A 20,539-nucleotide genomic window follows, 5' to 3' on the forward strand; every position below is an offset into this window, starting at 1 on the left:
GTTGTTAATGGATCTATCATGTCCCAAACCTTAGTTCTAATGTGTATTATGCTTAGATCTTCATGGATTCACATAAAGTATGCCACTTTACGTGATGGATGGGTTGTAGGAGGCTAGATCTATGTTTTGGATCAATTGCATGGCCTGAGATGCTTCTGTATGGATTCAGACCGGTGGTACTCGATGAGTCACAAGGGTGGACTCGACGAGTTGCTTGAAGATGGCCTGGAACTCGACAAGTTGGAAGAACAACTCGGCGAGTTGGTTGAAGATAGCCTTAGACTCGGCGAGTCTGTTCTTGGACTCGGCGAGTCTTGTCAAAGAGTCCCAATATTTCTGGTTGAGTCAATGAATCGGTGAGTCAAGGGATGACTCGGTGAGTTGGGTGCGAGTGGACTCAGAGTGGGTTGACTCGGCGAGTCTCGGGGTGACTCAGTGAGTCAGGTCGCGGATTGAGGGAAGTTCTGAGCTTGAGGACTCGGCGAGTCATCGGGATGACTCGGCGAGTAGAGTCAGTCAGGGGTTGACCAGTTGTCTTCCAAGGGTATTTTGGTAAATAAGGGTATATATATATATATATTGAGTTGAATGTTTTGATGTTCAGTGAAGGAGTTCGTGTCAGAGTTCGGAGCAGCGGGATCTTATCCTTTCAGCCGGCAGTTTCGAGGTGAGTTATCCTCACTGTATCAACAGGGTCTAAGGCACCAAGGTCGGCCCTTTATTGGATTGAGATTCGGATATGGTTATTATGTTATTGTTTGATGTGTCTGCATCCTGGTAGCTAGGATGGTACATGCTAGGAGACCTTGTTAAGGTCAGTTTCCCGATATATAGAGTGATGCTATGCTAGTGACCGGTTAGGTCGGTAACCTGGTTAGGGTAATGATATGCTATGTGATCTGCTTGCTCGGTTTGTTGGCTATGACTGTTATATGATGGTATGTTTTGTGCACATGGTTGTTTGGACTGGAGATGGGTTGAGGCGGGTCCTGCTTTGTGCTGTAGGCCAAGATACCCAGGGCGGACCGGTTATTCCGAAGGCCCAACGAACGGTCCGGATTGGCTGTAGGCCCCACGAGGGCGGACCAGACGTGCCGAGGCTCGGAGAGTGGACTAGACCGACTGAAGGCCCGATGCGGGCGGACCAGTCACACTGTAGACTCACAGAGTGGACCCGGTGGGTTGAAGGCCTGATACGGGCGGACCAACCCCACTGTAGACTCGAAGGACATGACTAGACCTGGAGGATGGATCCGGTGGACTGAAGGCCCGATACGGCGGACCAATCACACAGTAGACCCGATATGCATGGTTGTTCTATGTTCTGTTATGTTATGTATGTTTTATATGTTATGGGCCGGAAGGCAATATGTTTTGGACCGGAAGGTCGTAGCCTGGAAGGGCGTATATGTGGTTGGTATTTTGGGGGTATCTCACTAAGCTTTCGGGCTTACAGTTGTGGTTTGATGTTTTTCAGGTTCTTCAGGAGACTGTGGCAAGGCGAAGGCGCGATCGTACCGCTCCTCATGATTTTGTAGCAATGTGATTCTAGGAAATACTCTAAATGATTTGTATTGAAAACCTTTTTGTAAACAATTTAATGAAAATCGGGTTGTTTTGAAAATTTTAAATTGGTTGTATTTTTCGGTCGTTACAAGTTGGTATCAGAGCCTTGGTTTGGGTGAATTGGAGGAACACTTGTGTGACTCCAGTCTCAAATCGAGGAGGGTTTTCAAAAGAGAATTTAAAATGGTTTTCAAAATAAGTAAAGGAGGACGCGGAGGTATGATCAGCCGGAGCCAGTAAGTAACCCCAAAATACCATACATGACAATTGTTTTATTGAGTTTTGATAGAACAGCATGCTAGAGTTAGGCTAGGGATCTTCAGGATTTCTTGATGAGTTGCCTGATTTATGATGCCTGCTAGCCTAGGGTTTCCTTATGAGAGATTTCTAGTGTTCCTCTAGTTGTGAGGCTAGAGCGTTGTTATGTATCTCGCTAGGGTGTTGTGGAAGTACTTCATACAAATATGGGTAGGTGTGGAAGGTAGTATGGGCCCGTACTACTGATATGTGCATATTTAGTGTGTATTAAGTATAGTTTTTATTCATATATTAGCTAAATTATCGCATATTATGGACAAAAGGTACTTAAAAGTGTTAAATTATGTTTTTCAGTCCAAAGATGAAGCTCGGAAGCAAAAGGAAGCAGGAGAAGCGGTTAGGAGCTCGAGAGTGGAATGAAGAAGGAAAACACCTAAAAAAGGCTTCTACTCGGCGAGTCAAGCCTGGACTCGACGAGTCCGGTCGAGGAATCAGAAGGATAATGATTCGGAATTTCAGATAGTTATCGCAATACGGAGAATGTGAGAGGGACTCGACAAGTCACCACTTGACTCGACGAGTCGGAACGCTTATTTAAAGATAACTCCACAGATCGAGAGAAGAGAATTTTGGGAAATTTCAGAAGTGCTTTGCTGCGATTAAGAAGCCAGAAGAACCCTAGAAGTCGACAAAGAAAGCTAGAATTCAATTCCGGAAGTAATTAAGGCACAATTTCATCATTCTACTTATTCTTTTGTTTATTCAATATGATTAAGCAACTTGAACTTGTTTGTTTGCTGTTATTTACTTTAATTATGAGCTAAAATCTTTAGACTTCTGTTTGGGGATAAAAAGTTGACAATATGGTTTGATTGATTGGTAGGATTAATTCCAAGTTGGTGAATTTTTGTTATTTTAGCTTGCTAAAGAACCTTGTGTATGAATAATAATTAATTTTCTGTTAATAGGAAAATAATTGATTAGCATGAACATCTATTGATTATTGACCTCATATGATATGTGACTACTATACTATATGTCAAGGATTAATGAATATGAAACTAGAATTAATAAGGAAATTGAGTAAATTCATGTGCAAGCTTGTAAGATAACCATCAAACAAGAGGTTAATTAAGAATAATAAATTAATTAGCTAATGCAAGTCTAACTTAACCCGAATAATTAATCTAGTAAATATAATTAAATTAAGCAATTGGCCACTGTTTGAGTTAGTTTATTTGCTAAGGATTAGGGTAGTGAACATGAACCTAATCACTTGAATCGGTAACCAATGAAAGAATTAATCCATTGCACTATTACCTTGAAATCAACCATAGAGTTAACCGAGTTGAACTAAACAGAAGTTCCTTTCCAATTATTGAATCTAGTTAAATTGTTATTTTCTAGTCTTAAATTAGTTATAATTAGTAAGTTTCTAGTCTTGTAAAACTAGAGAAAAAACCCTTATTTCTTAATCAACTTAGATAGAATTAGTTTTTAATTTAATTTGTCGTTCCCTGTGTTCGATACCCTGCTTATTTAGCTATACCAAAATTGATAGGTTCACTGCCTTTTGTGTGTTATTTGATAATTAAAGTAGGATTAAAACTAAGTGAGTTTTACACACATCAACTACCGAAAGCACGGACCCATACGCCTATCAGGGAAACCATGACCTCTAGGGTTGGGATGAGAGCTGGTTCCCGGGATAGTGGAAAATGTCTGAGATTTTTGGTGTTTTATTTTCAGTATGGAGATTTCAGGGCACGCTGGGAGTGGATCCGGGTCAGGAGAGGGAGTTCCGGGTGGGTCTGTACAGCCCGAGGTTGTCAGTCAGATGAGTACGCACGAGTTGGATGCGAGGATTCGTGAGATCCTGCATGATGAGGTTGCTGCATTGTTTCGGGCTGAGCTGCCGGAGTTGTTTGGGTCGATCAAGACCGCCATGGTGGAGTATTTTCTGTTTAATTTATGTTTAAGTTTTTAGGTATTATAAAAAAAACCCTAATTTTACCTTGGACTCGCCGAGTGCATTTGCCCAGACTCAGCGAGTACGACGCTGAATCAGGTTTAATTTTCTTTTGTTCTTTTTACGCGTTTTTTGTTTTGTTTGCAGTTGGTTCATGACCCGAGGATCTGATACGCCTCTGGTTCCCCCTCTTGAAGATCCGGAAACCGCATTAAGAAGAAACAAAGGCAAAACCGTTGGAGAATCCGCTTCTTCAAAGAACTCACCACTCAAAAACCTCAAATCCGTTTTTAGCAAGAAAAGGAGCAGCACATCAGGAGCATCCAGTGCATCGTTGACAATCTAAGACCTGATCCAAAAAGACACCGAGTATGAGACCGAGGAAGAAAACGAGCACACATCTGAGTTTGAAGACGATTTAGCCACCGCTATGGCTAATATTGACGAAATCCCCATGGGGGAATGGAAGAAGAGGATGCGTGATGACACCGGCCCGGGACTTGTGCAACCCGCAATTCCTGCAACCGCTACTTTTGAATTAAAGGGCCATATTCTCGCTCAACTCAAGGAGATCCCTTTTCACGGGAGAGATCATGAAGACACCTATAAACACTTGGATGAAGTAAATGATGTGGCAGATTACTTCAATGTACCCAATGTGCCTCGCGAGATCCAGCTACTACGCATGCTTCCTGTTACATTTAAAGGAGCTGCAAAAGATTGGTTGAAGTCACTCCCTCCCGGATCGGTCACCACATGGGCCAAGATGAAAGAAGAGTTCATAGATCATTTTTGCCCACCTTCCAAGATAGCCAAGCTAAAGAAAGCCATTGCCAACTTCGAGCAACAACCCGGAGAATCTCTTTATGAAGCTTGGGAAAGATACAAGAGCCTACTTAGAAATTGCCCCCACCATGATCTTAATAGCCAACAAGAGGTCTCCATCTTTTATGATGGAGTTAATGTCACCACAAGGCAACTACTCGATTCACAAGGCCCGCTCACCAGAAAGCCGCCTCCGGAAATAAAGGAATTAATTGAAGAATTCTCTAAACATTCTAGAGAATACCACAATCCGAGCAATGAAGTGAGTCGTGGAGCAGTATACTCGGTGAACGATGGCATGGCGGCGATAATAGCTAAACTCGATAGCCTAGACCGAAGAATGACGAAAATGGATCAAACGATCCATGCTATTAGAGTTGGATGCGAAAATTGTGGCGGCCCCCATCTTACCAAGGATTTTGATCGAGACGAAAATGGAAATAAAAAGGCTCAAGTATTCTATTCCAGTGGCGATAGATACGATGAAGACTGGAGGAAACCGAAGAAGGAATGGCACCCATATGAAGAATATAAAAAGGCTAAGGAGGAGAAATACAAACAGAGGGAGAGGGGATTCTATCAAAAGGAAGAGCCGGTGACGGAAAAGAAGGCAAATTTAGAAGATATACTCACAAGGTTCATAACCGCGTCCGAGAAAAGACACAATGACCACGATGTAGCAATGCAAGAAACCAGAAACATGTTGAGGAATCAGCAAGCATATATTCTCAACATTGAGAAACAGCTGGGACAGCTTGCACTTCAAGTGAACGAAAGAAGACCGGGCCAACTTCCGAGCAACACCAAACCCAATCCAAGAATGAAGAACGTGAGCGTAATAGCCTCCAACAGTGAAGAAAAATGCACACAAGAACTAAGGATCTCCAAGAAGAAGGAAGACAAGGTAGAAGAATCGGAGCCAACCAAACCCGACCCGACTCGCCGAGTCACTCCTGTGGACTCGACGAGTCCATGCGAAAATGAAAAACCTATCATTTCTTCGAAACCTTATAAGCTTCCACTGCCATACCCAACCAAAGCCATGTCTGCAGAAAAAGTTGAAGCATACAGAACCTTCATGAATCATGTTAACGCTCTACAAGTTAATGTGCCATTTGTGGAAACAATACTTCAAACGCCTAAATACTTCAACTTGCTTAAGGGCCTTTTTGCTGCTAGGAAGGATTTGGCTGAAGTCGCAGAAGTCTTGATGAGTGAGCTACCTAAAAAGAAGGGTGATCCAGGAAATATTGTGCTTCCGTGCCAATTTGGTAATAAAGTCTTCACACGAGCATTAGCTGACTCGGGGGCAAGCATCAATATGATGCCTTTGTCATTCTATAAGAAGTTGAATCTACCAGAACCAAAACCGGTGAATATGAAGATCCATTTGGCGGACAAGACAATAATCCATCCAAAAGGCGTTTGTGAAGATCTCCTTATAAAAGTTGACAAGTTTATATTCCTAGTAGACTTCGTGGTTGTTGATATGGAAGAAGACCCCGAAATTCCAATTATTTTGGGGAGATCCTTCTTGAACACCGCGTGTGTTTTAATTGATATAAGTGAGTCTACATTGACATTGAGAGTGGGTGATGAGGCTGTGACGTTTAAAGCTATTCCAGAAATCAAGCAAGAAGAAGAAAAGATTGAAGAAGTCTCAATGATCCAATTGGATGATGAGATATTAGAAAAAGAGCTTGCACGTATGATGAAAGAGGATCCAAGCAAGTTTGTGATACACTCTGAAGATGAAGGAAATGTTAACAAGGACTTGGATGAATTAGAAAAGCTACTGGAAGGAGCCCACTCAGAAAAACCCAAGATTTTATGGAATTCGTACCGACTCGCCGAGTCACTTTAATGGACTCGACTAGTCCAGTCGATTTGGGCAAACACTTGGCCGACTTAGATCTGCCTGTTACTAGTTCTTCACATACCTTGGATTTCAATAATATACAGGATTCTTTAGAAGAACAAACAACAGAAAGAGGAAAGGAAAGGAGAGTTCAATACGCCGATGTAGCATGTCTTGATACGGTCCATTTCGAAGATGGGTTAAGCACTGGAAAGGACGAAGAGATAAAGGATAGGAGGGAGGAAGCTGATCGCCTATTCACTACTAAACCTAAAGCACGGACCATCATGGAATGTGAAGTAATTAAATTTAAAAAGAAGGAGGTTCAAGAGAAGGTGAAAAAGAAGGGGGTAAAGAAGAAAAAGAGAAAAAGGGAAGCCCAAGCAGCTGAAGATGAGGCAATGAAAAGAAAAAGAGATGCATTAAAAAGGGCTTACAAGAAAAAGATCCACGCTTACAAGACCAAGTACAAATCACAAAAAGTTAGGCGTGCGTTCCCGATGCTCGAAGATGACAAAATGTAGATGGGAAGGAGTCTAGCTAATGACTCCTCAAAAAGAAGCGCTTGGCGGGAGGCAACCCGTTATATAGAGTTTGCTTTCTTTTACTTTTTAGTTTTTTTTTCTTTTCCCTTCGTTTTTTTTAATCTTAATCTTCCAAATCATCGGGCATGTCTGCTTGAGAGAGTGCATAGGCTAAGTGTGGGGTGAAATGATTTACAATAAATAACAAAATTTTGAAAATTATGCATTTTTTTAAGCGACTCGCCGAGTCTGACCACGACTCAACGAGTCCACATGGATTTCAGAAAAGAACTGACTTCGCGACCAGACTCGCCGAGTCTGACCACGACTCGACGAGTCGGTATTATTTACAGAAAAAAAAAATTCGAACTTAATTTTACATTAGGTAAGTAGGATTTTAACCCTAAGAATCAGTTTTCACAAACCACACTCGTTGGGTGCCGCTATTTTCATTCTCTCTCAAGCATTCATCAAGTTCTTCAAGTTCATTCAAATTTCTCAAGCCCAATCCAAAAAGGTAACAAATTTCTTCCTATTTTCTGTTAAGAGCATGATTATAAGGCCATCTATGGTAGCAATTGCATGAAAAACCCGTTTTTGAGAAGTTCTAAATTTCTAGGGTTTTGATTTTTCATGAATTAAGTTGTTTTGAATGCTTATTTTGGCCTTAATACATCAATACTAAGTGTTGAGACAAAACCCTTGAAAGAATTTACAGGTTTAATGGTCCAATTTATAGTGACTCGTCGACCGACTCGTGCAGGTTGCGCGACTCGCCGAGTCGGGCCTGGACTCGACGAGTCCAGTCGAGTTACAGATACAAGACAATTTTTAATTATATTCTGTGTTTTCTGGGTTTTGTGTATTTGTTTTGCAGAAATCATGTTCAGAAGGGGACAAAGTTCAAGTGGTAACCAAGGGGAGTTTCCATGGCTAAACTTCCCACAAATTGAGTCCGCTTCAACAATGAGGAAATGGAAGAAGAAGCTATCTGATATTAAGAAGAAGGAGGTGTATGTGCCAAACAGGATTGATTGGGAGTGGCTGCAAAGTGTTCGATATGAGCAGGAATTAGCTCCTTACCTTCTGAAGGAGTTCCAACATGAAGGCGAGACAATGATCTGTGACGGGTGGAGCCGGGTCTTCCGTATACAAGAGCCGGTTTATTTAGAACTTTGTTTGGAGTTTTTCTCCACGGTATCTTTTACCGGGGGAGTGGATGTGTATCACCCGGCAAGCTTTAGTTTTTGCCTTGGGGGCGAGTATCGTCAATGCTCGGTGGTGGATCTTCCCTATCGACTAGGGATCTACGATCAGCCCTTGGTTTCAACAAACATCTTTCGGGCCTTTTTGGCACACACTCATATGGTGTTCCCCGATGGAGTTACAAGCACGGGCTGGTGGAATACCATTGGAAATAAAGTTTACATCCCAAAGTCTGCACAGGAAGGGAGCATCTGATCCCCAACTCACCGCCTCATACACCGCCTTATTTCCTCCACCATCAATCAAAGAAAAGATGATGACAAGGTTTCCAACCTTGATGTCTTCTATTTATGGAGCATAATTACACCCGGCGTCTTTTGCAACATCCCTTGGTGTATAGCTTCATACCTTTCGGAGGGTCCGGTCAAAGATCGCAAAACCTCCCGTATTAATGGTGGGATGTTTGTCACCCGATTGGCCAACTCATTCGGGTTGATGAACCGTGGTGCATGGAATTTTATGACATTGATCCCTACACCTCCGTTCAATCCCATTCTTTTCCGACGAGCGAGGATAATTGAAGATTATGGTGGTGGCCATTATGCCATCCCAAATGATGACCCCGTTGTTGGTCCCGAAGCACCGGGAAGGAGGGTAAGATCACGAAGAGAGCGGGATGTGGAGGACGAGCCGCCGGTGATTTCGGTCGAGAATGAAGACGTACCAATGGATTGGTACAATGTGGAGATGAGGCGGATGCAGGATCAAATGGCGAGGGGGCTGAACTTTAGCAACCAATCCCACATTCGACTTTTTGACCACTTCAATATTCCACATATTGATGGTGGAAATTACCCATTTATTCCATCTTGGGATGAAGTGATTGGTGCGAGACGGAGTGGAGCCGGAGGAAGTGGAGCCGCGGATGATGAGGAGGACGAAGATTGATTTTTGTGTTTTTAATCAAACAATTTTAATTTTCTGTTTTGTTTTTATTATTTGGTGTGTATGACTTGTTTAAGATTTTATTGTGTTTAATGATTGTATGCTTTAGTTATTTTTCAGGATTGGATTAGGAATGCTTGCTTAGGAAGCATTTAGAGTTATAGCAAACGGGTGTTATCACGAGTGAAAGCGAGTCAAGGAAGCGGAACTTTAACGTCAAAGTGTCGAGTCCGGTCCTAGGGGTATGAGCAATTGAGTCTAATCATGAGGAAGAGTGAAAGAAGTTTTTAGAGGCTCAAACAGTTGCAAAATACCAAGTTTTTTTCGTTCAGTGGCCTACTCGTCGAGTGCACTAAGCTGACTCGACGAGTCGCCTTGTATTTTCATGTATTCTGAGAAGGCGCGCTGGTACTCGACGAGTCAATCATATGACTCAACGAGTCGTTCATTTTTTATACCGAAGGACTGCTGATTTGATGCTGCTACTTGTACCACTTGCTCACTTATTCTTCCATATCCATTCTTGAAGATCTTACACCGATTTTCGCGTATTTGGAGCGACCCACACGAGACGAGACACCCAAGGTATGGATGAGATGTTACCATGTCTAAAGTTAATTGAAGTTGGAGCTTAAATGAAAGTGATCAACCTATCCACTACTATCCCAGTTTGTTCCAATTCTCTCTTTAGTTTCTTTTTATGTTTTTATGCATAATATGCAATGAGGGCATTGCATCACATAAGTGTGGGGTAGGGGGTTGGTTACATAATAGTCAATTTTAAAAATTTTGCATACCAAAAGTATTATTTAGGACTTAATTAGAAAATTTTGGTAAAGTAAATTAGGATTCCATGTTAGGATTGTGTTGATAATTGCATGAAGACCCAAATGTTTAGTTGAGCCTATATACGTTCTAGTGCATTTGTGGCTTCCTTATTCCAGTGAAATCATGAGACAAAAACACGACCTTCCTCAGCCTGAGGGATGCAATATGTTTAGCAGCCTAAACCTAAAATGTATCCAGGAAAATTTTTATCATTAGCCAATAAAGGTTGAGATTGAGTGCCCCTGCTTAAGCATGTAGGGATTTGAGTGACAAAAGTGAGGTATACATGTAAAAAAAAAGAGAATTACAAGAAAAGTTGCAAGAATTTTGGAGCAAATGAAGTGAAGATCTAAAGATCACAAAATTCCAAGAAATTCAAAAAGTGGAAGATACCAAAAAGTCAATACAAGTTGGTGAATTCAAAGATATCAAAGATCAAATTGTCAAGAAAGTGAAGAATTCAAAGAGTTCCATAGTGGTATCAAAAAATTGTAATTTTATAGAATATGTATGCTTGGGTTGCTCAATTAAAAATACCTTGAGGGTAAAAAGGTTTTCTGAGGATGGATTCAGAGGGTTGCATAAAATGAGCATAGTTCGGGGTGAGTGGGCGAATGTTTATGAGGATTGTGAGTATTTGGAGTATGGGAGGTTCTTTAGGAAAAAATTTAGACACAAATGCATGCGTTGCGGTCTTGGCATAATGGTTGGGTTAGATTGGAGTTGTCATACATAATTCTAATGTGTTAAAATTCAGTTTTGCTTGGGGGCAAGCAAAAGACAAGTGTGGGGTATTTTGATATGTGCATATTTAGTGTGTATTAAGTATAGTTTTTATTCATATATTAGCTAAATTATCGCATATTATGGACAAAAGGTACTTAAAAGTGTTAAATTATGTTTTTCAGTCCAAAGATGAAGCTCGGAAGCAAAAGGAAGCAGGAGAAGCGGTTAGGAGCTCGAGAGTGCAATGAAGAAGGAAAACACCTAAAAAAGGCTTCTACTCAGCGAGTCAAGCCTAGAATCGACGAGTCCGGTCGAGGAATCAGAAGGATAATGATTTGGAATTTCAGATAGTTATCGCAATACGGAGAATGTGAGAGGGACTCGACGAGTCGGAACGCTTATTTAAAGATAACTCCACAGATCGAGAGAAGAGAATTCTGGGAAATTTCAGAAGTGCTTTGATGCGATTAAGAAGCCAGAAGAACCCTAGAAGTCGACAAAGAAAGCTAGAATTCAATTACGGAAGTAATTAAGGCACAATTTCATCATTCTACTTATTCTTTTGTTTATTCAATATGATTAAGCAACTTGAACTTGTTTGTTTGTTGTTATTTACTTTAATTATGAGCTAAAATCTTTAGACTTCTGTTTGGGGATAGAAAGTTGACAATATGGTTTGATTGATTGGTAGGACTAATTCCAAGTTGGTGAATTTTTGTTATTTTAGCTTGCTAAAGAACCTTGTGTATGAATAATAATTAATTTTCTGTTAATAGGAAGATAATTGATTAGCATGAACATCTATTGATTATTAACCTCATATGATATGTGACTATTATACTATATGTCTAGGATTAATGAATATGAAACTGGAATTAATAAGGAAATTGAGTAAATTCATGTGCAAGCTTGTAAGATGACCATCAAACAAGAGGTTAATTAAGAATAATAAATTAATTAGCTATTGCAAGTCTAACTTAACCCGAATAATTAATCTAGTAAATATAATTAAATTAAGCAATTGGCCACTATTTGAGTTAGTTTATTTGCTAAGGATTAGGGTAGTGAACATGAACCTAATCACTTGAATCGGTAACCAACGAAAGAATTAATCTATTGCACTATTACCTTGAAATCAACCATAGAGTTAACCGAGTTGAACTAAACAGAAGTTCCTTTCCAATTATTGAATCTAGTTAAATTGTTATTTTCTAGTCTTAAATTAGTTATAATTAGTAAGTTTCTAGTCTTGTAAAACTAGAGAAAAAACCCTTATTTCTTAATCAACTTAGATAGAATTAGTTTTTAATTTAATTTGTCGTTCCCTGTGTTCGATACCCTGCTTATTTAGCTATACCACAATTGATAGGTTCACTGCCTTTTGTGTGTTATTTGATAATTAAAGTAGGATTAAAACTAAGTGAGTTTTACACACATCAACTACCGAAAGCACGGACCCATACGCGTATCAGGGAAACCATGACCTCTAGGGTTGGGATGAGAGCTGGTTCCCGGGATAGTGGAAAATGTCTGAGATTTTGGTGTTTTATTTTCAGTATGGAGATTTCAGGGCACGCTGGGAGTGGATCCGAGTCAGGATCAGGAGCAGGAGAGGGAGTTCCGGGTGGGTCTGTATAGCCCGAGGTTGTCAGTCAGATGAGTACGCACGAGTTGGATGCGAGGATTTGTGAGATCCTGCTTGATGAGGTTGTTGCATTGTTTCGGGTTGAGCTGCCGGAGTTGTTTGGTCGATCAAGACCTCCATGGTGGAGTATTTTGATGAGCGCTATGCGGCTCTCACGGAGACGGATGCCGCGGCGGCTACAGCAGCTATAGCAGCGGCAGGGGTGGAGCTAGCAGAGGTTTTCAGTATCGGGACTTCGATAATACGAAGCCTCCCACTTTTGATGGAGTTCAGGATCCGATCGTTGCTATGAGATGGTTATCAGATGTGGAGGGATGTTTCTTCACGTGTTCGTGCCCTGCTGATCAGAGGGTGAGGTGCGCTCTGAACCTGTTAAGGCTCGGGGCAAAGGATTGGTGGAGATTGACCACGGGGTCGTACTCGGATGCGCAGAGGGCTACGATTTCATGGGATCGGTTCAGAGAGATGTTCAACACTTGTTATGTTCCGCAGGTCGAGAGGGAGAGGTTGGCTCAGGAGTTCTTGGAGCTGAAACAGGATTCGGAGTCGGTGACGGAAATCACCAGGATGTTTACTGAGAGGGTGATGTTTTGCCCTGAGTTCGCTTCAGAGCAGGCTCAGATGTCCCGATATCTGAGTATGCTAAAGAGAGACATCAGGCAGTTTGTGACTACGCAGAGGTGCGAGACCTTGTTGGAGTTGCAGGAGGCCGCCAGGCGGCGTGAGTTAGAGATTGAGTTGCAGATGCGTGAGCTGAGGCAAGCTCCGGTTCAGTCGCAGCCGGCGACGAAACGGTCTAAGACCGTTGATTCCAGGATGGGAGATCAGGGTAGCCACGTTTGTGGAAAGTGTGGAAGGGGTCATGCCGGAGTTTGTCGGTCCGGTGGAGCATGCCGCAAGTGCGGAAAGGAGGGACACTATGCGAGGGATTGTCGACAGTCAGTACCGGTTCGGGATTTGAGGATATGCTATCATTGTCATCAGGTTGGACATTTGAGGGCCAACTGTCCACGACTCGCTGCAGGACCGATGCAGGCTCCAGCACCGGCTATGTTGAGGATCACAGGTGGAGGTCAGGGTGGAGCGGAGCCCCCAAGGGCTTAGGGTCGTGTTTTTCAGCTTGCTGTTGCGGGCATGTTTCTTTCTGTTGTTTTGATTATTTATGATTATTATGGAGTATCGTTATCTGCTAGTCTCGTTGGATGGTTATAGAATTGCGTTTCGGGTTTTCGTGTGGTATCCGTTGTTCCTTAAGGGTTCGGCGAGTTGTGTTCGAGATTTCATTTTGGTATCCTTTGTTCCCTGAAGGATCGATATGGTTATGGATTAGTGCTTCGAACTATCGTTGTTTTCCTTTGTGAGGATTGGTGGCAGATGCGGTGTTGGTTTGAATGTCAGGTAGCCTCTGCAGTTTGAGGGATGGATATTTGAAGATTGGGTTCCTTTCGAGCGGGTTGTTCAGTGTGGAAACATGATTTTTATGGAAGTTGTTAGCGCTAGGGAGAAACATATTGCGTGTAAGTGTTGTTTTTCTCTGCATTGTTGCTTTGAGAGATCGGTGATGGTGACCGGTGAATAATTGTCAGTGTCTTAAGTGGGGGAGAATTGGAAATTCTCCGGATGGTCGTTAGGCTTGAGAAGTTGCTTCGCTGCTTGGGGAATTCAGCGGTATTTCTATCAGCCGAGAGCAGGCTCGTATGGGTGAGTAACAGGCATGCGGGGCGGAATACAGACCTAGGGCATTTGATTGTGGAAGGCCTGGGAGCAGGACGAGATCAAGCATGTAAGATGGAGATAGAGTTCGGCACCCCTAGAGGGCTAGAACGACATGCATGGGAAGATTTCCCGAAGAGATAGCTTGGGATGATGAATGCTTGTTGAGCGGTCCGGATAGACTGAAGGCCGGTAGGCGTACCAGTCAGGCCGAAGGCTCGGAGGACGGTCCAGTCAGATTGGCTGAAGGTTCTGAGAGTGGTCCAGATTGGCTGAAGGCCTGGGGAGGCGGTCCAGTCATGTTGAAGACTCTGCGAGTACTGTTGGATCGGTTCGAGGTTATGGGTTGCGTATGTTGCAGTGTGATTACATTGGGAGGTCTAGCCCCGGGTGGCGATCTTGAGCAGTGAAGTTAGTGCATGGGCTTGAGAGTCCCTGCGATGAGATCCAGAGTAATGGTGATGTATGGATGTCGGGTACGCTTTAAAGAGGTAGTGTAGCGTGGGGTGAGCACCATAGTACCTGTCATGGTGACAGGGCGAACGAGTGGTTTTCTTGGTAAGGAAGGAGGGAGGAATGGAATTCCGAAAGGGAGTGCGAATTCACGGAAGAGAAAGCGGCAGTGTAGAGTTATGATTGGAGTGGTCCGTCGATGGTTTTTGAGTAGCGTGTTTGCGGCAGTAGATTAAAATCTCATTCGACTTGAGAAGTCTGCTCAGGGCGCGGAGGGAATTCCGCAGGCGTAGAGCCAGGGAGAGGGGTTCGGAAGGGATGCAGGGAGAGAGTCTTGGACTCTCAGTGAGATTCTGATCAGGGTTTTGGGTATGTATTAGCGGTTCATCCTGGAAGGATGTTTGAGGATATCATCAGTGTATCGGGTTTTCCAAACCTGAGGGTGCTAGAGCTAGATCAGCATGTGTGTGTGATTGCGAGAGGAGAACTCGGGGGAGTTGCTCCGGAATTAAAGAATGGGTCTTTCTGTCGTCATGGAATGGATAGAGTGGGATTCGGATTGGGGATCCGATGGTTCATGGTTTTCTAGCCATATGAGTCAAGTGAAAGATGAGAATTGGAGCAGTAAGGCATCATGGGTAATTCTCGGTTGTTGAGTGCGGCTATCGGAGAGTACAGCTGGTGCCCGGGTTGAGTAGGTGGTTGGGACACCGTATGGAAGGAAAAAGTGAGCTTCTGGTTTCTATGGTTGTGCCTTGAGGGACTTGGTTCGGTCAAGGTCAGGTGGCGCGTCGTGGGAAGTAATTTGAAGATGAGATGCCGTAGGCTTCGAGGACGAAGACTAATTTAAGTGGGGGAGAATTGTAACATCCCGGAATCGCAAGAGTAGAGTTGAAGGGCTAAAAGTGTAAGTTTCGGAGGGCGACTCGGCGAGTCCATGGATAGACTCGGCGAGTCAGGTCGCGACTTTGGTCGCGTATCAAGTGGCCTACTCGGCAACTCCAAAGATGGACTCGGCGAGTAGGTGTTGTGTGGAGAAAACCCTAATTCTCAGGGTTGAGCCCTATATAAAGATCATTATGTTCCTCCACAGCCTCCTTTATCTCCCCCTTGAGTCCCAGAAACCCTAATTTCGTGGAGAGCCCCATTGTTGAGCAAATTAGAGCTTGGAGAGGTGTTGGTTGAAGAAATCTTGAAGGAGAAGTGGCTTGGATCAAAGGGCTTTGCTTGGATTCGAGTTTCATTGCTGTTGAGGCATCCTTTGGAGGTAATACTTTCGTTCTTGGGCTGTGTTTTCCTAGATTCTCATTTTGGGGTTGTGTGGGGAGCTTAGTTGTGTGGCATCTTGATGTTTGAAGGATGGATCTGAGGTTGCTACCTCAGATCTGGAGTGGAGAAGATCTTAAGAGCATTAAAGCCCCTGTTCTTGTGTTGTTAATGGAGCTATCATGTCCCAAACCTTAGTTCTAATGTGTATTATGCTTAGATCTTCATAGATTCACGTAAAGTTTGCCACTTTACGTGATGGATGGGTTGTAGGAGGCTAGATCTATGTTTTGGATCAATTGCATGGCCTGAGATGCTTCTGTATGGATTCAGACCGATGGTACTCAACGAGTCACAAGGGTGGACTCGACGAGTTGCTTGAAGATGGCCTGGAACTCGACGAGTTGGAAGAACAACTCGGCGAGTAGGTTGAAGATAGCCTTAGACTCGGCGAGTCTTGTCGAAGAGTCCCAATATTTCTGGTTGAGTCAATGAATCGGTGAGTCAAGGGATGACTCGGTGAGTTGGGTGCGAGTGGACTCAGAGTGGTTGGACTCGGCGAGTCTCGGGGTGACTCGGTGAGTCAGGTCGCGGATTGAGGGAAGTTCTGAGCTTGGGGACTCAGCGAGTCATCGGGATGACTCGGCGAGTAGAGTCAGTCAGGGGTTGACAAGTTGTCTTCCAGGGGTATTTTGGTAAATAAGGGTATATATATATATATATATATATATATATATATATATATATATATATATATTGAGTTGCATGTTTTGATGTTCAGTGAAGGAGTTCGTGTCAGAGTTCGGAGCAGCGGGATCTTATCCTTTCATCCGGCAGTTTCGAGGTGAGTTATCCTCACTGTATCAACAGGGTCTAAGGCACCAAGTCCGGCCCTTTATTGGATTGAGATTCGGATATGGTTATTATGTTATTGTTTGATGTGTCTGCATCCTGGTAGCTAGGATGGTACATGCTAGGAGACCTTGTTAAGGTCAGTTTCCTGATATATAGAGTGATGCTATGCTAGTGACCGGTTAGGTCGGTAACCTGGTTAGGGTAATGATATGCTATGTGATCTGCTTGCTCGGTTGGTTGGCTATGACTGTTATATGATGGTATGTTTTGTGCACATGGTTGTTTGGACTGGAGATGGGTTGAGGCGGGTCCTGCTTTGTGCTGTAGGCCAAGATACCCAGGGCGGACCGGTTATTCCGAACGCCCAACGAGCGGTCCGGATATGATGTAGGCCCCACGAGGGCGGACCAGACGTGCCGAGGCTTGGAGAGTGGACCAGACCGACTGAAGGCCCGATGCGGGCAGACCAGTCACACTGTAGACTCACAGAGTGGACCCGGTGGGTTGAAGGCCCGATACGGGCGGACCAACCCCACTGTAGACTCGAAGGACATGACTAGACCTGGAGGATGGATCCGGTGGACTGAAGGCCCGATACGGCGGACCAATCACACAGTAGACCCGATATGCATGGTTGTTCTATGTTCTGTTATGTTATGTATGTTTTATATGTTATGGGCCGGAAGGCAATATGTTTTGGACCGGAAGGTCGTAGCCTGGAAGGGCGTATATGTGGTTGGTATTTTAGGGGTATCTCACTAAGCTTTCGGGCTTACAGTTGTGGTTTAATGTTTTTCAGGTTCTTCAGGAGACTGTGGCAAGGTGAAGGCGCGATCGTACCGCTCCTCATGATTTTGTAGCAATGTGATTCTAGGAATACTCTAAATAATTTGTATTGAAAACCTTTTTGTAAACAATTTAATGAAAATCGGGTTGTTTTGAAAAATTTTAATTGATTGTATTTTTCGGTCGTTACATAAACTTTTGTTGAATGTTGAATAATCCATGAACTTGTGCTTGAACCTTTATGAAAATGTTTGTGTTTTCACATGTTATCACTACTTGTTTGTTTACATTCATGAATTTAATCATTTTTGTGGTGATTAGTTGGGCAATTTCTTGATTAAGTAAAAGATCTTCAAATTAGCAAGCAACAAGTGATTTTTGTGTTAGTTTTACTTCACACAATCATAAAACAATTTTCTCCAACATGGTAGTGGAAGCTTTTGACTCCTCTTGGATTTGGTGACTTTTTAGTTCTTAATGCTAGTTGAATTTCACTAATTACATGCTTATTGGAATTAGTGACTTTGACTAAGGAAATTGTTATAAGCTTCTCTAACCATTTCAACAACTAAGAAAAATCTAGGTACTCTCAAGCTCCTTGGATTACTATAGCTAAATTAAGGGTTTACATCAAGTATTGCACCAATGGATTCTAATGATATGCTCATTAAAAGTCAAAGTGAGGAAATTTTAAGTCAAATATCTTTCTCTTATTGATTTCACATCAAATTCTTATTTCTGCCAAATTGTTCATTTAATTGCTAGTTTAATTCTAGTTTTAATTTAAGTAATTCAAAAAGATCAAAACCCCCCATTTTTATTTTATTGTCAGTTTACAAGTACTTTCGCAAAGAGATTTTCCATAGATTTATAACTTGAACCAATCTCCGTGGATCGACCCCTTTACCACTATACACTATTTTAGTGTAGAATATTTAGGGTTATTTATTTATTTTTTGCCTCGACAACCACCAAATTTTGGCTCCGTTGCTGGGGATTGGTTTTTATTTAATCAGTTTGTTTCTCTATACCTAGATCTCATTGTATAGGTACTCTAGTTTAAAACTCAAATTTAAAGAAAAAAGTATGGTTCGGGAATGAACACTCCTTTCATTGAAGATAAACTTTCTGAGCTAGCTCAGTTAGTTATGATGATTGAAAGTGACCAAAGAAGATGGGAAGAAGTGCAAGAGAATGGAAGCTACTACTGGTCAAACCAATTGAGTTATGATCAACCTCAACATGATCAATGGTGGGGCAACAACCAAGATTGGGGATACAACCAATACCAAAGCCCATACCAAGCTTGAAGAAGTGACCAATACCAACCAACTCCACAATTCCAACATCCATATCCTCTACCTCCTCAACAACCTGAAACACCAAGCATGTCCTTATAGGAGATTGTGAAGAGCATTGTCACTTCTACCCAAAATTTCCAGGAAACAACGCAAGGTAGCCTCAAAATCTTGGAGCACCAAATAACACAACTTGCTTAAACAATAAGTATAATGGAAGCTCAATACAAACTACCATCTGAAGAGAGCCCATGGCATAGCACATTAGTCATTCCCTTGAAATATAAGAAAAGTTTTGATGGACCAAGAGTGTTATGTGGAGAAGCGGAAAACGGAGTAGAAGTGGAAGAGGTTATCAAGTAGGAAGAAGAAATTGAGAAAGATGTAAATGAAACTATAGAGGAAGTGTTGGGTGTTAATGATAGAGAGGTTGAGCCACCCACTATCATTGAGAAACTAACTACAATGGTAGATGAAAGACCCTAACTTTCGTATTTATGAAAGACCCAAACTTTCATACTCGACAATATAGTTACTCCAAAACATGCTACTTGCATATTCATAAAAACAATATTTTACGTTGATAAAGAGATTACAAACTACTGGATACAAACCGACTATTTTAAAGTGTTATATATTACATAACTTCCCAGGATTCTATAGTTTTATACATATGGGAGTGCAAAATACAATAGTTTCAAACTATTCATAAGCTTCTATCGATACAATAGTTTCAAACTATTCAAAAATCTTCTACCAGTATATAACTATACTAGATGCTTATCTCCTGCAATTTGTTAAACATCGAGAGGGTAAGCGGTGACGCTTAGTGAGTTCAATAATAGATACAATATAACGTTATGCCATATATATACTTTAATAGGGCAGAAGCAAAGAGGAACAAGGAACAACAAGGGCATATGTTAATCATGTGACAAACATTCCATATCAATCATTGATTTGATTTAAAGATATACAATCAATGAGACATAACAATTTCCATGCATGATATATATCAATAAAGCTTTGGCCCAAACGGCACAGAAGATGTACAACTTCGGATTAACATTTTGGTAGATTTCAGGCTTATAAGCCTGTCTAACCTTCTGCCACTACCATAGAATAGAATTCATTCTCTTATAGAGACATGTTCCACATGGCCAGAGGCTACATACCAATACCAACGTGAATCTAAGTCCTTTCACTGATCACATGGTCAAAGGTATTTCTTTGCTATTAAAAATAGCAAATAAAAATAACCCGGGATAATAACCCGGAATAATAACACTGAAGATCACGTAGCACATATAACACATAACATACAATTATTTCTATATATTAATCTCACCGTGAAAAAACCAGGGGCTAAATATTAATTTGGGCAGTACTTCGGCTCTAAATATGACTTTCGTTGTTGAAAACCGGGAGTTTTCTTGAAAATCGGGCTCTGCGAAGGTAGAGCTTCGAAACTGAAAAGATAAATTTTTCGGGCTTCTCAGGAGTCTCGGGGCGTGTTCGGGCTTTGGAATCATTATCGGGGCTTCGGGGGAATTTGGAATAGTAAAAATATAGGTTTAGGGGTGAAAAGGTGTGAAATTTCTAAAGTTAGCCGAGACGGTTCGCACCCCTTATATAGGGCCGAGCTTCGGATTCGAAGCGAAGGGAATGAGGCACGCGTCTGCGAGGTTCGGACCAGGTGGCAGCTTCGGCGAGGCTTGGATGTGAGGAGTCATCAGCTTGAGGTGCGTCATCAGCTCGGTCTTCGGCTTGGAACAACAGGCTCGCTGACGGCAGCCTCGGATAGGACCTAACTTCGGT

Source organism: Lactuca saligna, chromosome 5 (genome assembly GCF_052625555.1).
Source record: "Lactuca saligna cultivar CGN05327 chromosome 5, ASM5262555v1, whole genome shotgun sequence".
Classification (NCBI taxonomy): domain Eukaryota; kingdom Viridiplantae; phylum Streptophyta; class Magnoliopsida; order Asterales; family Asteraceae; genus Lactuca; species Lactuca saligna.